At 36.7% G+C, this 9,584-nt stretch overlaps 1 pseudogene across 1 annotated transcript; it reads left to right on the top strand.

Annotated features, from left to right (window-relative positions):
* The first annotated feature begins 6,584 nt into the window (after window positions 1-6,584).
* LOC122121583 lies at window positions 6,585-7,072 on the top strand (annotated as a pseudogene). Its single transcript, XR_006149972.1, has one exon. The product of XR_006149972.1 is annotated as a ubiquitin-conjugating enzyme E2 D2-like (transcript).
* The last annotated feature ends 2,512 nt before the right edge of the window (window positions 7,073-9,584 follow it).

Here is a 9,584-nt window from a genome sequence, read left to right as displayed (position 1 = left end):
GGTAATGCCATCTGAATAAAACCATGTATAAGGTACTTTGTCAGAGCTGCAGTGTCTTTTAATTTTATCTTCCTTGCATATCTCTAAGTCAATCCTATTTGTCAACACACACAAACATATACAGTTAAAATACAATCTCAGTATATGAAGTTGTATGGGTCATTTTTTGCTGATTGTGTCAGAAATGTGTTATATTAATAAGTGATAGAATTCCTTAAGTTTCACCTATTTTTTTTAAATGTGAATTTTGAGAAGTTAATATTTGCTTTGGTAAAAGTCCTTGAAGCATTAGTTAATTAATACCAGAAAGTGTATTTTATTTGTGCAATTTTCTATTACTTTCTGTGAAATACTACAATCTTTACCCTAGCTTATTTATAGTGGGAACCTACAAATACTTAGTATAGAAAAATCAACCTTTCAGAGTGATTGTTAAAAGTCTTGAGAAGGGGGAAATATCTGGATTATTTTGATGGAGTACTGTAATCACATAGCCTGTAAAAGACAAAGATAACAGAATAAAGTCCAAAAGATGGAAGGGGTCCATTAGCCCAGGGATCCAGGAAGCTTCTAGAAGTGAGAAGAGTCAAGGGAATGGATTGCCCTCCAGGATCTCCTGAAGATATGCAGCCATTTAGAATTTCTGAACTCTAAAGTGTGAACTACTTGTATTGTTTTATACCACAAGGCTTTTTGGAATTTGTTACAGAATTAATAGGAAACAAGGCATTACTTTAAGTCACCGTTTCCTAACTCTTGTTAATTTGATGACTTGAGCCCAGCAAAATCTCTTTTAGATTTCTGACTCCAGAACTGTCAGATCGTTTAAGTTATTATATTTTTAGTAACATGTTAAAGAAGCATTGGGAACTAAATTAGACCTTAAGTTGTCTACCTTCAATTACCCAAAGATGTGATCTGATGGAGCTCTCATTATGATGAAGTTTCCTCTATAGTCAATTCAACAGATAAAAAGCAGAAGTGAATAAGATCATTCTTGGAAATGACAATTCATGCTACAGAAAACTGATACCTCTGCCATTATGCTGACTGTTCATGTTGCCAGTATTCTAATTATGGGGTGGCCAATGACACAAGCTGGTTAATGTGAGGTAGATCATTTTTTTTGTCCCACTTTGACTCTTCCATATAGCATCAAAAGACACACAGTATTACAGATTTAATTTTCTGCCATTCACAAATCACGAGTTGAGTCAGCTGCCATTCTACAAAGTAGAATGATAATTCCCACTAGGCAAAAGGACAGGGTTCTGTAAGACACGAACAAGTAAATAATAAGTTAAAAAGGCTAGTTGTTTACTAGTAGCCTCCTTCAAATTAAATTTTGGTAAGGATCAAACCAAATGGGATTTCTTTATTGATCTGCCTCATGTAGACTGGCATTTTTGTTTCCTTGAAATTTCCACTTGCTCTGGTCTGCTAGGGCCTAGTGAGAATTGCAATCCAAATCAATGGCCTCCCATAATATTTGTTTCCTATGTGATACCATGTACCTACTCCCACCTTTCCAATTGTATTTTACTACTCCCAACTTCCTGTCTTCAATCCTTTTCTCTTTGCAAGATCCTGATCAGATAGTCTCATCATTGCTTATTGACTATCCATCTACAAATCGTCTCTTATCCCATTTTCCTTCTCCACAAAGTGCATGCTTATATCCCTCATTTGTCACTTATCTTTCAAGTTCCCCCTTGAATGTGGCTGCAATAGAGCTGCTGTCAATTTCTAGCTTGTATCCAAGCACTGAGAAAGCCCACTTATGAATGCTGCTCGAATTCTTTCATTTTACTTTAAGCTGGTAATTCAGTACTTTCCTTCATGTGCCAAAACTGTGACCTATGAGAGGGCAACTGGGGAAGCTGCAGTGGGTAACACTGGGAGACGGTCTCCTTTCCTGGGGAATGCTCTGGTCACATGTGTCCTGTGAAGTGAGTGGATGGGAGGAATAGGCAGGTTTTGAACCAGCATTGTACTCATCATGTGTTCAGAGTCCTAGTCTTTCCTAATCAAGGACCAGACTTGAATTTTTGTAGTTTGGAAATACTATCTATTTGATCCTGAGTTGATCTTTATCTTTTTTTCTGAATATAAACTATAAAAACATCTTTTTAAAGCTAAAACAATGGTCTTTTCCTTATGTGACCCACCTGTTCAGTCATACAGTGTTTTTAAGAGCCTTAAGCTTGCTTTAGTGTTCTGCTGTTCTTATTAAGTTGAAATTCCTAATTATATTGTAAATAAAGATGGTTGCATTTTTATTTTGCACACCAATTACGTAGTTAGTAGTGGCTAAGAGGATCATTGGATCCTCTTGGAAGCAGATGCTATGTCAGACAGGAGAGATTTTAAAAGGAAAGATCAAAGGAGGAAGAAATAAAGCCAGGCTGGAGGATTCATCTGTTAAAGGTGTGGATATGATCCTATAGTTGGCATAGGAAAGGGAAAGAGTACCTCTCATTATTATGTAGAAATGACCGCATCTCAGATATACCAAAATACAATTTCAGCAAAGATTAGCCAATCAAATATTTCCTATAACAAAAATAGCCAGGCCCTGGGCCCTCGCTGTGTTTGGTCACTGAGGACTGACTGCATAAGGGCCAGGTTTCAAGCCAGAAACCTGAGACAGAGCCAGAGGCAGTAGAAGCTGAACACTATCAGTTAACAAACTGCCCGTCACAGGAAAATGGCAATTTCTTTCTTGAGCTATCTGAGTGCACCTCCATGACTCCATCAATAACTTTGTAATTATTGCATGTGATCTAGACTTGAATGTGCTAGATTTATGTAAAGTTAATATAAGCCGATTGGGTAAAATGAATTGATTTTGTTGACTCACTCAATTTTTTTGATTACTTATCTCTCAGTTGCCAAGTTATAATATTTAACCAGAGGTTTGGATTTATATATTTCTGCACATTTCTGTACATCTATATTTTGCCTTAGGTTAGTGAATATAACTTAATTTGTGCATACATTTACAACTTTTTTCATCTTCTTTCTTTCATAATCATTTCTGCCTAAATAGACTCAACTATTTATAAATTCACAGAATTATTTTTAGTTAGCATTTACAGATATACTTTTATTACATACGTTACCTTTTGTCTTTATATTAATCTCTCTTATTAGTAGACCATAATTGAATTTTATTGTTTTGTGTTGAATCCAATGTAGCATTTTTTGTTTTTTAATCAGAACAGACAAATTATATTTAACAGTATTACTAATATGGTTAGTTAAATAAATAACACTATGTTTTCCAATAATTATATGTGCTACTTTCCCCTTTACTTCTCTTTGCTTCTTTTCCTATAAAGCATAACATCATTTTATCTCCACCTTATCTTTTTAGTCACATGATCTGCATTCTTTCAGTGGCCACCACAGGTGATAAAATATGCTTGGAGACTTCCCACACTTAACCTTGAACTAATGCTTTTAGCACTTCTTACACATTTAGCAAACCCTAAGTTCAGTGGCATATATTTTTGCTTTGTTCAGTGCAATTTTCATCTATGTATTTTCTTTCTATATAGTCTCAAGGACTTCTAATGTTATTTTTATTCATGTTTTCTACCACCAAGATTTATTTCAATTTTTCTACGTTTTTTTGCCTTTCAGTACTGATTGTGTTGAGTTATCTTGTTGAACGACAACAATTTTCACCAATTTCCTTCCTAGCTTCTTCTATCCATCTGAAAGCATTTTCCTCAAAAAAAAAAAGAGATTGTGTTTTTGTACTTTTCATACCATATAAGTACTGCCAAATAATTGTGTAGTTATTTTCAGCTTGAAAAAATCACTATTTTCCTCTACAAAGAAAAGCAGTAACTTCTTCAAGAAAAAACTAGATTAAAATTGGAATTTTTCCAGCCCATGGATTACCCATGAACATTATCTACAGAGCTGTAGTAATATCCATGTTGACTGTTGAGCTTTTACAAATTTGTGTTTAGGGATTGCTGCCAGGGAAAGCATAGGAAAGCTAAAGAGTTGTTTTCTAAAGTAGTGAGAAGGAAAACATACTCAAAACTGGAAAACTAAATATGGTATGAGCATAACTTGAGAGCCATTAGGTATAAAGTACAGCTAAGATAACTTAATAAAGTTTGTCTGTACAAAGAAAATAGAGTGGGGAGAGCAAACTGCTGGTTTTGTGCATTAACTTGCTCGCCTTGCTACAGGGTATATGGAGTCTACTTACTGTCTTCTCAAATACTCTTTAGATATAAAACTGTTTTATTTACAAATAAAATCTATCTTTACACACACATATATAACACTAAAAAGAAATTTGGGTCAGAAGAATAATGAAATTATTAATTATTATATTAAACTATCCAATAGTGTGTGGCACTTAGAACAAATGCAATATGGTATTTCCTTTCTTTATCCTTAAAGTCTCAGGAAATTGATCTGCCATCTGGACATCAATCTCAGGGTTTATGCTGCCTTCCTTCTTCTTGTCTATTTCCTACCATTTGATCCACGTTAATTCATTGTAGCACACGTCTTTTTTAGATTCCTCTTTTTAGACTGCCTTTCAGTAATTTTTATAACAAAGCAGCTGGAGCGCTTTTCAAGTTTCATTTTTATATTTGCTAGAGTCTTTTTTAAAAGCCTGAGGAAAAAATCTTTATTCAGGTTGTTGAACTTTACTCTCATGTATTGACAAAATACTGAAAAAACAATTAGTAATTAAAAACTTCTTTGAATAACTCACATAATCCAGAACTTTGCTTATTTACTGAAGGCTTACTATAAGGCTAAAACCTATTGACATGAGATAGAAAGATAGTTTCCAATCCCAAATCATAATTTTCACATTCTAAATGATAGCTTAATCATGCAGGGATAATTACCAGTCCAGGACTAGTAATGTTTACAATGGGACTTCCCTCAGTTTGGGGTCATTATCAGTCTTACTGCCCTTTGCTTGTACACCACCTCAGGGCAGCTCAGCGTCTTCCAGTCTCAGTAACTTTTCTTGAGTGACTAACAAAGACTTGTAAACTTCCATGTGTTTACCATGCTTCTTCCCAGATATAGTTACCAAACTGCCACCTCTTGAGCCACTACATGTATTGATCACCTGTACAACAGGTAATTCTGATGAAGTCTCAAAACCCTCTCTAGTGCTACACACCCTGAACAATTAGGGGTTCCTCACCAGAAACTCTGTTCTAAGATTCCTTTAAGAATGCAACTGCCATCTCAAAATGGTGAGACAAAGACAAACGGTAAACCAAGGCAATAGTGATACTCACAAGGCAGTATGTTCAAATGAACTGTACAACTTGGGGGGTGGGGATAAGGGAGTGATGGGAAAGGGGAGAAATGGGAGGAAGGGGATAACAAGTTTGGTAAGAAATGTACTCACTACCTTATGTATGTAACTATAGCCCCTCTGTACCTCACCTTGACAATAAAATTAAATAAAATAGAATGTTTGATCACAAGCTCTTTACCTGTTTCCAATTAGGGGAAGCTATGTAGGGAAACTTCAGGAAAGATGTTCTATGGCCTTGCAATTACTTCCTCTACTCTCCAACATCCCAATGTGTGTAGCACTTGGAACACTCTCTTTTAAAAATTTTATATTTATGTATAAATACAACATATATGCTATAGTATATTCACTTAAATGGCTTTTACATTTGAGAAAATAAATCTGTTATTATTAAATAATGTGTGTGTGTGTGTGTGTGTGTGTGTGTGTGTGTGTGTGTGTGTGTGTGTAAAACAGGACTTGAACTCAAGGCTTAGGTACTGTCCCTGAGATTTTTTTCTTTTAATTTTACTCAAAGCTAATGCTCTACCTTTTGAGCCACAGCTTCACTTTTGACTTTTTTGGTGATTGATTGTAGGTAAACGTCTTATTGCCTTTCCTGTCTGGTCTGGCTTCCAACCATGGTCTTCCAAACTGAGCCTCTCTGAATAGCCAGGATTATAAGCATGAGACACTGGTGCTTAGTGACTTGTTATAGTTTACTGTGACTTGTTGTATTTTAAGACATTTTTTAAAAAGCTTGGCATATTTTATTTTAAATCCTAACATTATTTGCTAGATAATGTATGTGTAGTATGAATATTTTTATATTTTGGTATAATATTTTAAAATAATATGTATCAACCAGGGTGGTGTCACATACCTAAGATCCTAGCTACTTGGATAGTAGAAGAAGGTAGACTAGTTCACAAAACTTTAGCAAGACCCTTCCTCAAAAATACACATTAAACCAAAGAGCTAGAAGCCAGGTTCAAGTGGTAGAATATCCTCTACAAAAATGGGGTTCAGGAGTTTGGGAGGAAGAGTCAGCGGCTGCTGGGGCTGGGAGCTGGGCCTTCTGGGGCGGCTGGGGCTGCTGTGGCTGCTGGGGCGGCAGTGCATAAAGGGGCCCCCGGGTGATGCAGTGATCCACTGCGGCAGCCCCAGAAGCTGAGCAGGCCCCGCCTACCCGCGATCGCCCCTGCGGCCTCAGGCCTCCTGGTCCCTTCTCCGTCCCTCCCCGGTCCCTCCCCGGTCCCCATCCCAGCCCCAGGGGCTGCTGCCTCTCACCATGGCTCTGAAGAGAATCCAAGAGGAATTGAATGACCTGGCACGGGATCCCGTAGCACAATGTTCAGCTGGTCTTGTTGGAGATGACATGTTTCATTGGCAAGCTATCATAAGGGGATCAAATGACAGTCCCTATCAGGGTGGAGTATTTTTCTTCACAATTCATTTCCCAACAGATTACCCCTTCAAACCTCCTACGGTTGCATTTACAACAAGAATTTATCATCCAAATATTAGCAGTAATGGGAGCATTTGTCTTGATATTCTATGGTCACAGTGGTCTCCAGCACTAAGTATTTCAAAAGTCTCTGTTGTGTGATCCCAATCCAGAAGATCCCGTAGTGCCTGAGATTGCTCGGATCTGCGAAACAGATAGAGAAAAGCACAACAGAATAGCTCGGGAATGGACTCAGAAGTATGCGATGTAATTAAAGTAATTATTGGATAACCTCTACAAATAAAGATAGGGGAACTCTGAAAGAGAAAGTCCTTTTGATTTCCATTTGACTGCTTTCTATGATCCCACCACTCATCTTCCCCTGTGCACATGTTTACCTGATAAAACAGCAGTGCTGCGTGTTGTACATACTTGGAACAACAAACTAGAGATACTGTACTTCTGTACCAACATTGCCTCCCAGCAGTGAAGTATGTGTGTGAAAAGCCAATCTTCCAGGAGTGACCTAGGTGTGAAACTAAAAACTTTACTTATTGGCAGAAATTTGGACAATGGCAAGGTGTGAGGGATGGTGACACATGGTGTGTACTTGGATGGGGGAAAGCTCCACTGCTCTGTAGGAGATTGTTTTTAAGTGGAATCCATTTAAACTCAATAAACTGAATAGCAAGGTGAAGAACATGAAGGTATTTCTGTATTCATTTTCTTCGAAGGACCTACAACTTAGGTGAAAGTTATGACCAACCAGATTAAACTACCCATATCCTGTATTCTTAGGTCTAAGTTTAACTGGTCAACATTTAAGTGGATTGGAGCTATTGGTAGAAAAAGTATAATGGGCTTTGTTTCCAACTCTTTTACATTTCCCTACCCTTTCAGCCTTTCATTCTCTCTCTCTCTCTCTCTCTCTCTCTTTCCGTATTCTTTGGTTTGTATGTGGTGTCTCAGTTAATACATAGCTAATAGCTCTTATTTTTCTTATGTTTTTAACTGCTTAGGCCTATTTGGATGTAAGGGTGAAAATTTATTTGATGGAAATACTTGTGTATATTTAAATACCCAATTGCTCCTCTGGAGCTTGTACGTTCAAGAATGATTAATCTGTAATAAACTGATTACTACAGTCATTACATATAAAACAAAAAAAATTGGGTTCAATCACCAGTATTGCTAAAGTAGAAAAAACAAAATAATGCATAAGTTAACATGTGAACATATAAATTCGTAGCATAATATACTGCTGGTTCATGTCTGTGACCTTAGCAACTTGGGATGTTGAGATTTTCAGGACAGTAGTTCAAGGCCAGCCTAGGTAGAAAACTTTGAATGATCCCCTCTAAACCCACAGCTGGAATCAGTGATGCATGCTTTTTATCCCAAACTCAATGAGAGGCTGATATTGGTAGGGTCATATTTCTAGGCCAACCTAGGTAAAAAACTATCTGTGAAACTCTTAACTTCATGGAAAGGAATTTGTATATCTTGGCATGTGGCTATGATCTCAGCAATAAATGGGAAGCCTAAAATAGGCAGATCATGACTAAGGCTCATGCCTGCATGAGAGTTAAGACCTTATCTCCTAAATAAGCACACACACACACACACACACACACACACATACACACACACACACACACACACACAATCAGCAAAAAAACAGGGCTGAACTTGTGACTCAACTGATAAATCAACCAAATTTGTTTGTTTGTTTGGTTAAGATTGTTGGTTAAATTAAGTGAAAACTAAGACCATTCGTGAAGTATGATTTGGTGATACTCTAGTATTATAAAAAATAAAATAATTATTCAGTTTATACACATAATTTAATCTAACAATCTTAACATTTCCCCAAAGAAAGCTATAATTGCCGGGCACCAGTGGCTCACACCTGTAATTCTATCTACTCGGAAGGCTGAAATCTGAGGATCACAGTTCAAAGCCAGCCCTGGCAGGAAGGTGTGACTCTTATCTCCAATAAACCACTGGAAAACCAGAAGTGGCACTGTGGCTCAAGTGGTAGAGTGCTAGCCTTAAGCTGGAAAGCTGAGGGACAGCGCCTAGGCTCAGAGTTCAAGCTCCAACATTGATAATAAAAAAAGAAAGAAAAGAAAAAAGAAAGCTATAATTAGAATATTTTAAGCATGAAATTTTTGATGTTGCTTCCTTAGAAATGAGAGCTTAATGGAACTCCAGAGGTATGTGTGTATGTGTTACCAGAGAATGCTGTAGGTGTCTGTTCCCATTTCATTCCCATCTTTATTCCTCTCAGCAACAACTTCAAAACTCGAAGGGGAAATTGTTAGAATTTTTAAATGACTTTAAATTTAATTGTTAACTCTAAGTAACAAAAAGTGAAATTGTGCTGTGAATTTTGTCACTTTGTAATCATCAGATGTAAAGTTGTGAGAAAAGCAATAATTCACAGAAGTGAATAGCAAAGAGAAAGAAAATATTTTCTAGGATCGGATGAACCAATGATCGTTGATATTCTACCATTTTGCATCCAAGTGGGAGCCTGCGTGTTTAGTCATCTATTTTTAAATGTATATCATGCGTTGTTTTTATTTATAAAAATTAATTGTAAAAGGAATTCTCATTATGATATTTCCTTGCTTTGATCAAAGTCACTCTTTCTGTTACTTACTTTTCATTCCCCCCACTTAAAGCAATTTTAACAGATTTCGGTACACGTTTTCCATACATAGTATACAAAACTTAGGATCATATTTACTTCCCGCTTTCACTTTCTCACTCTCATTGATTCTCCTCTACAAATAGTCAAATAGTCCGTGTTTTACATTCATGTCATCCTTTTCTTTTAAT

This window comes from Dipodomys spectabilis, unplaced genomic scaffold (genome assembly GCF_019054845.1).
Source record: "Dipodomys spectabilis isolate Male_0828 unplaced genomic scaffold, ASM1905484v1 ptg000190l, whole genome shotgun sequence".
Taxonomy (NCBI): domain Eukaryota; kingdom Metazoa; phylum Chordata; class Mammalia; order Rodentia; family Heteromyidae; genus Dipodomys; species Dipodomys spectabilis.
This window is presented reverse-complemented; position numbering and strand designations above follow the sequence as displayed.